Raw genomic sequence first — 15,438 nt, forward strand, 5'->3', positions numbered from 1 at the left:
TCTACACCGTCCCTCCCCCATGAAACCAACACTTCTACCTGAGTTAATGGTCCAGTGGTGCTGAGGCAGCTCAGATAGAACTGCAAGGTGGTCGATCATCCTGAGAAGGGCAGAGCCAGTGGGGTGGGCTCTGTGGACAACATAGGAGGCAGGGTTCAAGACACGAACAGGAGTGATCTGAAGTCCAAGGACCCAAAAGCAGTTCACCTTGAGCCTGGCTTCAGAAGGTCCCACCAAGCAGGCTGGGTCTGTCTCCTTAGCTCAGTCCAGTGTCTTCTAGACGAGTCCCTGTCAAGGATGCCAAAGGGCCAGGAAAGGGAAGGGAGCAAGCCATATTCACACCTGTTTCTATACTGTTCCAGGAGACCTCACACACCCCACCAGATGCACATGGAGCAAGCTGTCACATACATCTTGAAGAAAAGACCTTCCATAGTGGCCCAGAATTTGCTGGGTCATGAGAGGGAGCTGGTTCTCCTTCCAAGGGACTGTAGTGAAATGCTGGAGAGTCTAGTGCAACATGTGGTGAATGAAAAGGATTTGCAGTGAAACAAGAAGTTCTGACTATATGCTCAGGCGAACGTTGACTTAACAGAAATGTAGCATAAAGTAAATGAAAATAAAAATCCATGAGCCTCAGCAATTATTCAACGAGATGGTCCAGAAAGAGGAAGGACAACGTTATCTGTAGGTAAGTACTGTTTTTGTATTCCGATTTCACAGATGAGGAAACAGAGGCACAAAGAAGAGAGTTAACTTGGCCATTGTAGCCCCACACACCGAATCTCCAGGAGTTACTTGCAGAGTGGGGACTAGAACCCAGGACTTCTGACTTCAACACCAGGGCTCTTTTTCTATACTCATCATTTCAGGACCAACAAACAGTTCTGAACAAAATTGCAATGGCAAATAGAGGTACTATTCTAAAAGAGCTGGGAGGGGCCAAGAAGCTTCACTCATTTTGTGTGTGTGTGTGATCTGATCAGGTCCTGTTTCTAGAGAGTTGGATGGGTCATGGTCCCAGTGCCCCTGTGGGGTGCATGGTGACAGGCAGTGCTCAGGTGGGCCAGCGCTATGAATGGCTGTGGCCAAGGCACCTGAAGACCCACCTGTGCTGTGATTAACTGCAGGGAGGTGGAACCAGACTGGCCGGCAGGAACTGGGTCAGGAAGGACCCTCAGGGGGAGGTTTGGCCTTTATCCCATACACAGGGAAACACTGTGGAAGGATTCCAGGCAGGGAAGTAACAAAGGCAGATGTGGGCTCAAGCGGCTTTGCTCTGTGAGTGCCAGTCTGGACCCAGGGAGACCAGGGAGAACGCTGGAGCAGTGGAAGAGACAAGAGATAATGGGGGGTTGGCCACAGATGGCGTAGGGAGACTCCAGGCTCCAACCTCCACAAGAAACCCTCTGCCCACAAAACCAAGTGGCACCTCAAAGACGGCAATCAACGATTGCATTGCTTTATTACTGGGTTTTCCAGCTATTTATATACAACAGTCTCCCCACAGAACAGGTGTCAAAAATGCAGCAAACTCTATTGTGCTGAAAAAGTCACTTTGACAGGTTTAATTACTGAGACTGAATTGTGTGAGAGCATAAACAAATCTTTCTTGTCAAAGTTCATATTGAAAGTGGGGAAAATGGATTGTAAAATCAAGCACACTAATCATTTGAAAGGTATTCTTCTTTCCTTTGGAAAATTCTAGCACTACTCTCATACATATATGTGGCCCCTCATCCCCCAAACCTGTCTCTCCAACAGAGCACACCAGAAATATGAGTGGCTCCCAGGTGACATCACTCTGGCTGCCAGCAATGAGGTGCCCATGCAAATCAGTTCCCCAACTTTCACCACTGGAACCTGAGAAATCATAAGGCACCTTGGGGACAAATGTCCAAAGGAGAGCATGGACTCTGTAGACATAATAAGGCACTCTAGCTCTTGACTGCACTTGCTAGTTTCTCACATGTTCCATAATCTCTCTGGCAGTTTAAATCAGAAGGAAAAAGCAAAAGGAAATTGCAGTGTCTATGTGTCCTTTTGACATAGGTAAGACCAAAATCAGCCAAACCCCTCTGCCTCACCTTTGAGTTCTATAGCAGCCATATCTGTCCTCCTTCCAGCGCTCTCAATGCCCCTAGTGCCCAGGCCCCTGGGCTGCTCCTCTCTGCTTTCTCCATTGCATCGAAGGCCCATCTTTGGTTCTCCTGGTTGGTCCCACTTACTGCTGCCTGCCCCAATTCGGCCTGGTTTTAGTTTCATCTTGATATCTCTACCTTTCCCTTCCTGGGACTCCCAGAGCAAAGAGCACCCCTAAGCCTTCTTCCCTTGTTGCCGAGACACTCGTGGACACCCCAAGGGAAGAAGAGAAGGCTTGATTGTGGTCCAATCTGGGTTAAATGTCATGAAGTTCCAGGAGCCACAGCACCACAGGCAGCAGTCAGTGGGGACCACCTCCTCATCCAGCCTGGGATGAGAGGGGACTTCCAAGGTACCTGTTGTCACCATTTAGCCAAAGAATATAAAGATCACCAATTTGCCATGTGAAGCAACTTAGGGACAGGCAAAGAAGGCAACAATTACATTTCACATAAGTGATTCCACTGACCTTTCATAAAGGGAAATGTATTTGGCATCTCATCAGTTCATGAGACTCAAACCTTCAGCCTCAAGGCTCTGGTTCTGTCAGCCCAGTGTCCACACTGCAGGATGTCAGAGGCCATGTGTACAAATCAGAGATGGGAAAAGCACACTTTGATTTAGTATCACCAGTCACCAGTGAACTGCAAACCAATCCGTCTGATGTGTAGTCAACCCCTTATTTGTAGCAACTCCAAATAAGGAAGGGGGAGATTCTCATCTCTGAATTCAATACATATCCTTAAATTAACATCAGTCACTTTATGGCAGTTTCCCCTTGATTGATTAAAGTCAAAAATAGCAAAGAAGTGCCTTGGCCTGCTTAGAGCAATCGCCATTCTTCCACATTGCAGAGCTTCTGGGATGAGACCTAAAGCAGTAGAAATGGCCTGCGGCTGCTGAATTCCTACACAAACACACTCATCACTCCATAGTTTAAAGGAAGAAGCCCCATGAAATCACAATGCATCAGACACTTCAAAACACGGGCCTTTGCTTAGTGGTGTTGGATGACAAACAACCCACTCTGACCCCTATCCCCCACAGCCCAGGACCCCAAGCCAGCGGTCTCCAGTAGCCTCAATTACTTATTTATCCGATGTGTCTGTAAATCAAATGTCAGCTTACATCCTCACTGACCCAACTCCACATCAAGTCTCATAGAAGAAACATTTACAGTACAAATAAAATGAGTGTCTGTAAAGCCGCATTGCCTTAAAATTTGACAAAAATAAGAGCATTTGATTTTAGTTAATGTTTTGCCTCAGCACAGAGGAAGCGCCATGGAAGCCTGGGATGGAGCTTGACGTGGGGCAACGCTCCCACGAAAGTCCCTGGCCCTCACAATGGAATCCCTTGTGCCCCTTGTGTTCGCCGTAGGGGAGGAAAAATAACTTTTCCTTCACTCTTTTAGATTATTGACAAAGCTCCCCCCCCCCAGCAATAAAAGAGATCGGAGGAGAAAAACAAATTTATTAAAATGAATACTTCCTGTATACGTGGAAGAGTCTCCGGAAAACAGTTAACATTCTTAATTGGCCCAAGCCACTGCCTTAAAAACCATCCGTAACTAAAGGCGAAAGATGATAGGGGTTGGGGGAGCCAGCTACAAGATGTTACCAGCTAAGGGAGGTTACAAAGAAAAAAAAGCTCAGTAAGCAAAGGTATGGCTGTTATGCAGATTTAGGTCCTGGGGCTCTGCCTCAATAAGAGTTTCTAAGGAGGGGATGGCATCTTTACAAATGGAGATTTCCTTTGTAAATGTAAATGTCTCTTACAAAAGGGCAGCTTCTACTCTGTTTTCCGAGCTTCTCCTAAGTCTGCTGTTTCTTAAAAATAACCGGCCTAGAATAATCCTTATGCCAAGGAGGCATATTTTGGGGCGGCAGATTCCATGTCCGGCACGCTCCTAGGCTTTGGGGCCTAGGCATCCCTGGGGGAGGGGAAAGATTCCTCCCACAGGAAGTGCTGCTGCTCCAGAGCATCCTGGCCCTGGACAAGGCAGCTGCCCAGGACACTCGGGCTGGACTGGGGCCGTACCTCAGAGACCCCCAAACCTGCCTGGCCTTCACCACAGACCCAGTGAGCGACAGTGGTTTTGGGCAAGCGTGGTAGGGTGGACGAGTCTGACTCTAGATGTGGAGATTCAAGTCAGAGCCGCACTCAGACAGGTGTGCTGGCGGGCAGAGGACACCTAGAGCCCTCTGGGCCATCGTCAGAAGCAAAATCTAGCTTCTAATCTTAAAGAACCCAAGAAGTACCCCAAACGAATTCATCATTCCCAAGGGAGCAAGGGTCAGTCACATGGATAGAGCTGGGGCTGGAAATATTCTGAAGCTGAGAGCAGCTTGCCCAAAGTCACCCCACTAAGAGGAGAAGAAGCCAGAATTACACCTCAGCTTTCTGGCTCTCAAGGATATTTGTCTTCCTTACTCTGCCCAGTGTGCAACCCTGTAACACTTGGCTCCAAACTGGTTCCCACAGTCCAGGGCATCACATATCCTCATTCTATAGGGAGAGAGGAAAGTCACAGGGTTACCAGGCTTCTTATCTGAAGAAGCGACTGGAAGGCAAATTCTGATGAGCAGTAAGAAGGAGTGGGGGCTAGGTTCCCTCAGACATTTCCACCCACCTCACCGCACTCCCCTCCTTAAGCTTCGCCAAGTTCTTTGCCTATTTGGATGACACCTGCTGGGTTCTCCCAGGGCTCTGGCTGTCTCCAGGGAATTGGAAGGAAGCAGTACCTACTCCCATGCAGAGAGGCAAAACTTACCTGATGCCCCCAACGGCAGCCCATCAGCGTGTGTGCAAGTTTGGTTTGGGGTCCGTTTGGCTCCCCGTCCTTTTGTTTCCTTCTGGTCATCCATATCCCCTCTGACTGAGGCTATGAACTTAAACAAGCATAGGTTGAAATCCCAATCCCTTCACTTTCCAGCTGTGTAACCAGAGTTGAGGGCCTTAACGCCTCCGAGCCTCAGTTCCCTCATGGGGAAAGTAGGTTTCATACCTTATGTCTGGTAGAGTGACTATGAGGCTCTAGAAGAATGTACATGAAAGATGGGAAGGATGGTCAATCCCTCTGTGTGTGTCTTATGGCAGCCCAGCTGTAAAGTTGGCCTTAGCCTTGGCTCTGTGTGTGTGTGTGTGTGTGTGTGTGTGTGTGTGTGTGTGTGTGTGGTTTCCAGTGGGAGCCCCTTCTGCTGAGTATGGAAGAAGGGTGCAGTAGAGGCAAGAGCTACAGGGGGCACTGGGCAGTGAGTGAACTGGAGAGCAGGAGGAAGGCTGGCACGGCCTGCAACCTTGATCTTGGAGGCCTACCCCGTTGGGGGTTTCACCTGCCTTTGCAAGAGTTTGCCAAGTTTTTACTTTGCACTGGGATCCAACGGTAAGTAAAGCAGACCTAGATTCTTCCTTCTGGCACTTCCAGGCTCAGGGTTTCTGGGCTATGGCTGTCAAATACCATGCTGGGATTTGGGGGCCCTCCCTGCCAGCCTGAAAGCCATCAGGTAGGCAGCTATGCCCTCCCTTCAGTGGGCGCTCCATGCCTCATATTCACCACGTACTTTACACAAGTCTGTCTGTAATAGATAAAGCACCGGACCCTCCTTTTTAAGAGTCAAATGACTGAGGAAAGATTGTCGTCAGCCACCAAACACGTTTTTGGCAGCGTCAGGGCCGGGCACCAGATGTGGGCTCTGGGATGGAAAACACAGAAAGCACGTGTGCCTTGTCCACACCCAGCTGGCAAGCTAGTGGAGCAGGTGGGGAGCAGAACGAAGTATAGGTACAAGAGAGGGCCCGCCAGCAGCAGCACCAGTGGAGCGCCAGCAGGGCAGTGGCAGGGCTGGGGTGGGAGAGGGGAGCAAGGTGTTCTGAGTTTTGCAGGGTGGGAGGGGGACATGGGACAGTTTTGCCATAAGCTGCCACAAAATGCAACTCTTCTTGTTCTTTGATCTCACCGATTTTGAAGCCAGCTTTCCTATTTTTTTGTCAGGATATTTCTACCACAGCCTGACTTCTCTCCTTCCTGGAATGCTTTACCTACTCTCTCCCTCCAGCAGCTTGGGGATGCAAATTTAAATAACAATAGGCACTCCCCACTTCCCTCTTGGCCTGGCCTGAATTACCCCTGGGGTCCCTTGGAACAACAACCCCCCACCCCCACCCTGTCTGAGGAAGGCCTCACAGAGGAACAGGAAGCAAACCTCAGAGCTTGGGAGGACTAATCTGGGACTGCACCCCCAGATCACAAGGTAATTTCCTGGGCCCAATGCTGCACCCACAAGAAAGGCTGAAAATTTTTTCCCCTAGAAATCCAGCTGCTCAGAGAGAAGGTAAGGAGTGTCCACTCAAACAGAGGCAGGCAAGGAGGAGCAGGCCTGTCACTGGGCTCCACACTGCTCTGGGGGATGAGGTCAAGGGGGCAAATGCCCAGGGCCCTTCACATACTCAGGCAAGAGTTCAGGCCAGGAAAATAGCCACATTCCTCTCATTGTCATTTGCACCTCTTTGGCAGCCCCATATCCTCTGCGACTCAGTCTTGTGCCTTTGAAGCCGCTAATGTGTCTTTCCCTGGTCGAGTCAATGTCCTGCAGGTTTATGGCCTGGGAAACCAGGGGCGAGGCCACAGAGCAGCCACAAGTAACAAAATGGGCTTGAGGGAGGGGAAGGTGAATGGATTTTTTTTTTAAGGCTAATGGATATTTGAGGCACTTTGGAATGACACGCATTCAGTTCTCAGCCACTCTGCCAGGCGGATGTCATTAACCGTGGCTTCCCCAGTGGGACATCTGAAACTCTCAAAAGTTCAGCACCTTGCCAACAGTGGCAGAGCTAGTAAATGGCCAGAGGCTGGAGTCTAACCCACACTGTTTCACTTCAAAATCCCATGTTCTTTCCACTGCTCAACCCTAGATCCCTGGGTGGATGATTCAAATCCTTCCCATGGAACCTCCCCTGGGAGTCAGTACCTATATTTACTGCACTCAACCCAAGCGCACTGACTGAACCGATATTCCCGTCAGGACGCGGGGCCAGGGAGCAATATCAAACAAGGATCTGTTCATTGTCATCTTCCTGCACTGGAATATGAGCCCGATGACAACAGGGATTTTTGCCAGCTTTGTTCGTTTTCACTCTCTATTGTCTCAAACTGTGCTGCCCCATCTGATAGCTACTGTCACATGTGGCTATTTAAATCTAAATTAATTAAAATAAATAAAGTGAAATATTTAGTTCCTCAATTGTACTAGCCACATTTCAAGTGCTCCAGAGCCACATGGTGGTTACCCTACTGGACAGTGCAGAGATATGACATGTCCATCATCACAGAGATTTCTATGAGACAGTACAGCTCTACAACAATGCTTAGTGCATAGCAGGCACTTAATAGAGCTCTTTTGAATTGGGGCCAAATAAAAAAGACTGAAGGATATGGTTTTGAGAAATAACAACCAGGGGAATCATCATTCCGAGTCGAAGGGACAGCATACCAAAAGTTTTATTGATTTCTACTTCTGGTAATGGTAGATTAAATAATTTGGATCCTTCTCGATGAAAACAGAAAAGCTGGATAATAGGGTAAATAGACAGGCAAACTTAAACAAACACAAGCTTTATAAAACAATAAGAATGCTATTATTTATGGGGGTTTTAAAGTGTATATAGAATTAAAATGCACTAGTACAATAGCATATAAGTTGGAAAAGGGGAATAGAATTAATGTATTTTAATGTCTTTGCATTAAAGAGAGTAAAGGTACAAATTAACATTAGCCTTTGATAAGTCAAGTTATAATTTCTAAAGCAGTGGTCCTTCCTGCCTAGTCTGAGGACACCTGTGGTCTCCAAGAACCTTTCAGCGTCTGAGGGATTAAAGCTATTTTCATAATAATACTAAGTCCTTAGTTCCTTCTTCCTCTTTCTTTTTACAAGCATACAGTGGAATTTTCCAGAAGCTACGTGATCTGCGTGATATCACAACAGATTGAATGCAGAAACAGATGTGAGAATCCGATTTTCTTCTATTAAGCCACAAATTAAGAAGTTTTACAAAAAAGTAAAACAATACCACTCTTCTCATTACATTTTTGTTTAAAAGAATATAGATATTTTTCATAAAGCATTTTATTCGCGTTGGCTTAAATGTTCTACTTTTCAAAAGACACTGCTAAGAGAAGCAAAGACAAGTCACGAACTGGGAGAAGTGTTTGCAAATTATTTATCTGATAAGGGATTTGTATCTCTTATTTATATATAATAGATTTATATATAATAAATGGTCTAATTTCTGACATATTAAATATCAATAGGTATGATGCTCAGAAGATTGTACAGGGGATCCAGAGACCAAAACATTTGAGAATCTTTGCTCTAGCGTAACCACTATTAGTGGGAGTGGGGAGAGATCACTCCCCAATCCCAACCTTTGGCTTCTTTCCCATCATGCTCAGCCCTAGAGGCACAGCCTGGTTCCCTGTGGGCATGAGGCTCTGTCGTACCACTCCCGATGGTGGGATGGGAGGAGGAATGAGAAGTATGGGGGAAACAGTGTGGACCCCTAAAATACACTCCCCAAGGTACCCAGCCCAAGAGATCTCTACTTGCTAATGGATTATAATTGTTTCCACCATAAGAACCACCTTCAACTCTCTCTCTCTCCCCCCAGCTCTCATGTACACACACACACACATATATATATATATGTGTGTGTGTGTACATGTGCACACAAAGGTAGAACCCAGAACCACATGGAGCATTTCAATCAAACATACAAACTTTGGAGGTTGATGTTTCCAAATGGAGGTAGCAACGCGATCATTTGCAAGGGTGCAGCGGGGCCACAAGTTTGTTAGCAACCTGGTAAATAATTGTACCAAATGCAACATGGGCAAAAAAGGTAAGCATGCAAAATGGCTGCCTCCTTCCAGCCTTCTGAGCAATGTAAGGGGATTTTAAAGTGTCACCGGAAAAAGAGAAATGCCGCTGAGGTATAAAGACTTTGGAGATAGAATTCAAAATGGAGCCAACTCTTTAGGAGTTTCAGGGTTACACAGTCAGATTGAGGCAGATGGTACCTGGGCATTCAGATACTCAGGAGATGCCCAAATGCCTGGGCAGATAAGAGCCCTGCTGTAGACTTAGAAATATTTGCTTCTTGGTGCTTCATGCTTACTTTTCCAACATCGTAATTTTTCTTTACAAACAATAAAAAAGCCCTTATAGAGTTCAGCGGATTGCAAAAACGCTTCTCCAGCTTTCCTTGCATCCGGCCCTCCCAATGACTGTGAGGACTGAATGACGCAGCTCTTACTCACAGTCACATCTGTGCACAGCCAGGTCTCATGACTGGAGAGAGGCCCCTGAGAAGGGACTTGTACATCTGTGCACAGCCAGGTCCCACGACTGAAGGAGGCCCCTGAGAAAGGATTTGTACCTGGGGGGTTGTCCTCTCCTCTTGACCCCTGTGGTGTTTGTCCCCTACCCACTGACACCTAAAAGACTTCTACCTAGAGACAAAGTCCATCATTCCTCCATTAGACAGAAAGGTAATGGTAGCTCTAACCACTTAGCTCCTATTCACACAAAAGTGTGATCAACAGGTGTGAGCTGAGCCTCTCTCTGTTTCTCCAGGGACAAGGGTTAGCAGAGGAAAGAGACATGGGGTTTGTCTCTCTGACTCTGTGTGTCTGTGCCCAGGCCTGGGCTGACAGTCATGTAGCCTAGATCTTTTCCACATCACTGAGGAGGCAAACCCTGCACTGCCAGAGGACTGGATGGTGCCCTGTAGTCAGCTCCGACGGCCCCGGCCGCCCCTGCCAGCGCTGGTCATTTCTCGCCTAGACCACAGGCCTCGGTTAGCCCCAGGTAACCTCTATTCCCAATGAGCGTGTTCAGTTTAGCAGCCAGACACTTTCTGGATTATGAGTGAGAAAGCAAATAACAAATAGACTGCTAGCATGCGCCTAACTGAAATGGGGCCTGCTAAGGCTTAGCAACCACACGCACAGGCGGTTGGGGACCCAGCAGGCCTCCTGCCAGCCACAGTACCCTGCCGAGAAGATGCATCTGGGGGAGATAAAGTGCCAGGGTCCTGGGATAGGTGGAGAGGGATTAAGATGGCTAAGGGGCAACACAGGAGGCCACCTGATGCTTTTATGAGGAGTTTAATGCCCAGCTCAGCTATAGCTCAGGTAGCAGCTTCCCTGCCAACCTTCTTCTGACAACCTGTACGCCCCACTCCCGCATGCATGCACACACACAGGCACACCCTCACAGATACACATGGTCTTGTACAAGGTAGCATATACACGCATACTCATGCTCCCAGAGGAACCCCCATTCACACAAACACAGACACAGACATAGACATACACACACACACACACACACTCACACACACACACACTCACACACATCAGCTCTGTTCCCTCACAACCTGAGCTTCCCTCTGTTGGAGCCCATGGTCCGCTGGCCTAGTAATGCCCATTTCCAGCACAAGTGCCCTGATTCCCTTCCCAGAAGGCCCAGGGACAGAGGGTTAGCGCCCATCTCCTAAACTCAGACTGCCATTCATTCAGCTCTCCCTTCTTCTGGGTACCCTTGACCCCCAAAGCCAGCCCTTGTTTCCCAGTACTTCCCTGGCAGCCTCTGCTTTCCATGCACACGCTCTTTACGGGAGGCCTGCAATCTCCGGCTTCTGGCTAAGGTCTGTCCCAGGTAGGACATTGCTCCCAGGCTCAGCCCGGACTGAGTAGTTTGCTTCCCTCCCCTGCTGCTGTCCCGATGCAGCACGGCCCATGAGCTCCTGTTCATAGTTGATCCTCAACGAATGGTATGCCCCTCCAAATATTTCGGAATCCTTACCCCTGTACCTATAGATGTGACCTCATTTGAAAATAGGGTCTTTAAGAGGTTATCAAGTTAAGGTGAGATCGTTAGAGTGGGCCTAAATCCAGTATGACCAATGTCCTTAAACAAGGGGCCAATTTGGACACAGACAGAGACACATAACAGGGAGACTATACGAAGACACAGGGAGAACACCACCTACACGCCAAGGATCACCTGAGGCCTCCAGAAAGCTACAGGAGAGGCCCAGAGCAGATACTCCCTCGCATCCCTCAAAAGAACCCAACTCTGCTGACACTTAGATTTTGGACGTCTAGTCCCCAGGTCAAGCTGCCAAGGGCTGCCTTGCTTATGCCATCCTGGTGAGCTGCCTTGAGGTGCTAGGCAGGGACCGGCTCTGCTGGCTCCGGTCTGATAGCTCCATCCTTCCCTCTAGCTGGTACAACTGTTCCAAAGGGCCCTGCCTGCTTCTCCCATCGTCCATCTGGTCCTTCCAGTAACCTTCAGATGTTCAGAAATGCAACACAACTTCTTCAGCTTCCAACCCTTCAAATGGCTCCTTATGGCCCCCAGGTAAAACCCCACCCCAGCCATGGCCAGTGGAGCCTGCCTGACCTGGCCCTTGCCCACCTACTTCTACAGCCTCACCCAGTCAGTCACCCATCTCAGGAATCTTCCCTCCCTCACCCTTATGCCCCCAGACAACCCGTGACCAAAGCCTGGCCAGACCCTCAGTCAGCTCACCGCCTGCTGCTCCACACCCACATCCACCTCCGCTCTGGCCTAAGCTCCCTCCACACGCATACATATATTTGTTGTGTGTTTGTGTGTATGTATATGTGTAGGTATATGGGTGTATATGTATGTGTATATGTTTGGATATAGCATATATTTGAGTGTATAACTATGTGTGTATATGCTGTATGTGCATTACATATGTGTATACGTGTGCTTGTTTCATGTACATGTGTGTATGCTTATGTGTCTTTTCATGTCTGGGCCTGGATGTGTGTGTATACATGGTGTCTATGCATGGTGTGTTTGTATAAATGTTTGTGTGTGTATTACTATGTGTGTAGGCATGTGCATATATATGTATATGGATGTGTGTGGGTGTGTGTGTATAGTGTGGATGTCTATGGGTGTGTGGATGTGTTTGAGTTTATCTGCCTAGGTGTGAATGTGTGTGTGTATATGTATGTAGGTATATGCATATGAGTATATGGGAGTGTGTGAGTGTGTATAGATGTGCGGATGTGTTTTTTTGTCTGAGTCTATCTGCATGGGTGTGGATGTGTAGAGGACATGCAGGTATGCATCTGGGTGTGGATGGGTATGTGAGGAGGATGTGCATGGGTATATGAATGTGTGCCTGCATCAAGTGTATCTTCATGAGTGTGGGTATGGGGTATACATCATGCGTGTGTTGAATACAGATATGTATATGTGTGTGTACGTGTGTTCATATATCTGGATATATCTGCACAGGCATTCATGTTTTTATACGTATGCGGGGGATATGGATATGTATGATAAATGTCTATGATTGGGTGTATCTGCACAAGTGTGGATGCGAAGGGGAGTGTGGATATGTATAGGTGTGCAGAGGTGTGCCTGTATCTAGGTATATCTGCACAGGTACATGTATGTATGTTTGACTGGGTGTATGAAGGTTATATATCTCAGTGCATGCATGTGCCCATGTGTGTTGGAAGAACAGTTGAATGTGTAGGATGTGTGTCCGTATTTGAGTGTATCTGCCCAGGAGTGTGGGTATATATATGTGTGTGTATTTGGAGTGCAGACGGATGTGTGGTTGTGTGTCTGTATCCAGGTGTATCCGCACAGGTGTAGATGTGAGGGAAGTACATCTGTGTGTGGAGGGGCTGTGTCTGTTTGGGACTGGTATACAGATGGTATGTACCAGGGTGCTTGCATCTCACAGCCCTCTGGGTCACTCATAACCCTTATTTATTCTTTCTAACTTTCCCCACATGTAAAATGGAAACAGCAACAGTTCCTATGTTACATTAAATTGGCTTCCTCAGCATCAGCTCTCGCCTGAGAGACCAGTCAGAGGGCTCAAGGAGAGCCCCACCTTAGACCTGCAATAGTGAAAACTCTGACTTCTTATAGTCTGCTTAGAAGATGCTACAGGCAAAGGCAGGGACAGGCTGTGTGCCTGGGCCCCTGTTCTGGGTACCCTGGCCCCATCTCCCTTTAGCCTGATCTACCCAGGGCCCCCAAAGGAGATTTATTCCTTCAAGACGGGTACGGCCCCTCAGTCATCAACTTCTTCACTTAAGCATGTCGGATGAGGCTGAGCAAAGACACAGTGAATTTAATAAGGCTCAGGAACTGGGGAAGCTCTCCAACCCAAATCAATCCTCGATGTGTTTTTAATTAAGTTATAGCCCTTGTGATTAAAGCGTGTGAATTTCATTACTGTGACCATTTATCAAAGAGCGTACCTGCTGAATCTTTTCAAGAGACAGCGAAGAAGGCTTTTTATTTTCATCAACACCAAGTGCCCTGCTTGTATCTCAACTGATTCATCAGAGAGAATTGTCTCCTCTCTCAAGATGCCGCCCACTAAGTAATGACAAAACCATGGCCTCCTCCACATTGCCCATCGATAGGCCAAGGCAGACGAGTATGAAATCTCTGATCTGGTTAAAATGGCCCTCCAACCCCAAAGCAGCCGGCTGCCCTGCTGCCAAAGTCCAGCCCGGGCCTCAGGTGTCACGATGCGCAGAGCAGGAGCCTGTGCACTCTCAAATGTCGGGGCTGACCTGCCCTCAAACACGATGGTCAGCTTCAAATGTTGTCCTGGCCACAGCTCATATGGCTGTGTGAATGAGTGAGGACTGGAGGGTGGAAGGAAGGAGAAGGGCCACCACATCGAATGTTAGCAATCCAAAGGCCACCCCAGGAACGGTGCCTCTGCTAATTTCCAAATGCCCATGTGTGTACTCATGTTCTTTATGTTTTTCAAGATCGTTTTATTGAACTATTATATTCAGAAATGTGCCCAGATCACGTGTATACAGGAATTCTTTATATCTTTTAGATAGTTTTTTTTGGGGGGGGGTGGATATAATATTCTGGGCATATGTCTCAAAGAACTATCCAGAATATATAATATATAAAGAATTTCTATAAATCAATAAGAAAAACAGACACTTCGGTATTAAATTTGGCAAAAGACCTGAATATATATATTGCAAATATCCTTTTCCCTCTCTGAAGATGACCTTTTCCCACTCTTAATATTTTATGATTCAACTGGTTTTAATTTTAATGTAGTCTAACTTATTATATGTTTAATATGGTTCGTGCATTTAGTGTCTCATTAAAGCTATCTGCATATTCTAAACTCATGAAGATATTCTCCTGTGTTCCTCTAAAATATTCATTTTTTTACCTTTTGCACTTCGCTCAGAATTGATCTGGGTGTACGACATAAGGTAGGAGTCATAGTGTATTTTTTTCATATGATATTCAATTGACCCATAATAATTTATTGAAGAGACAATCTTTTTCATAAATCAGGTAACAACACACGTGTGGATCTGTTTCTGGACTCTTTATTCTGTTACATTTTCAAATTGATTTTTGACTGTCCTTGCACCAATATCACATTGCCTTATTTATTATAACGTTCTTGATGTCTACCAGTGTAAAAAAAAAAATTAAAGCCTGCCTGGATTTTTATTGGAATTGAATCAAATCTGTGGATTAATATGAAGACAATTGATATACTTACAGTATTTGGTCTTCCCATCCATTAACAGTGGCATAGTCTTACTTTCATTCAGATCGTCTTAATTTCTCCCGATAATGTTTTCTGGTTTTCAGTGTAGCAGTTTTGCACATCATTTATTTCTAGGATTAGTTCTTGGTATTTGATGATTTTTGATATTGTAAATGGTATCTTTTGTAATTTCATTTTCTATTTATTTGCTGCTGATATATAAAAATGTAACCGATTCTTATAGATTGAATATTAAGTTGTCTCTCTCTCTCTCTCTCTCTCTCTCTCTCTCTCCACACACACTTTGTATCCTGATATTTTTATCAATTCTAATAGTTTGTCCGTAGAGCCTACTGGATTTATTATATATCCAATCATGTAGTTTGTGAATTACAGACTGATTTATTTTCTTTTGAACTTCATTAGACCTCTGATACAATGTGAAACAGAAGTGGTGATAACGGGCAACTTTCTCTCATTCCTAATCTATGGAGAAATTTTAAATATTTTATTACTGATTATGATGGTTGCTGTAGTTTTCTGTAGCTTCCTTTATCTGATTAGAAAGTTCCCTTCTCTTCCTAATTTGCAGAGAGATTTTTGTTTGTGTGTGTGTTTGTTTTATCATGGATGGCTGTTGAATATTGTCAAATGCTCTTCTGCATCTATTGAAATAATTGTATGATTGTCTCC

Source organism: Pteropus vampyrus, unplaced genomic scaffold (genome assembly GCF_000151845.1).
Source record: "Pteropus vampyrus isolate Shadow unplaced genomic scaffold, Pvam_2.0 Scaffold529, whole genome shotgun sequence".
NCBI classification, from domain to species: Eukaryota; Metazoa; Chordata; class Mammalia; order Chiroptera; family Pteropodidae; genus Pteropus; species Pteropus vampyrus.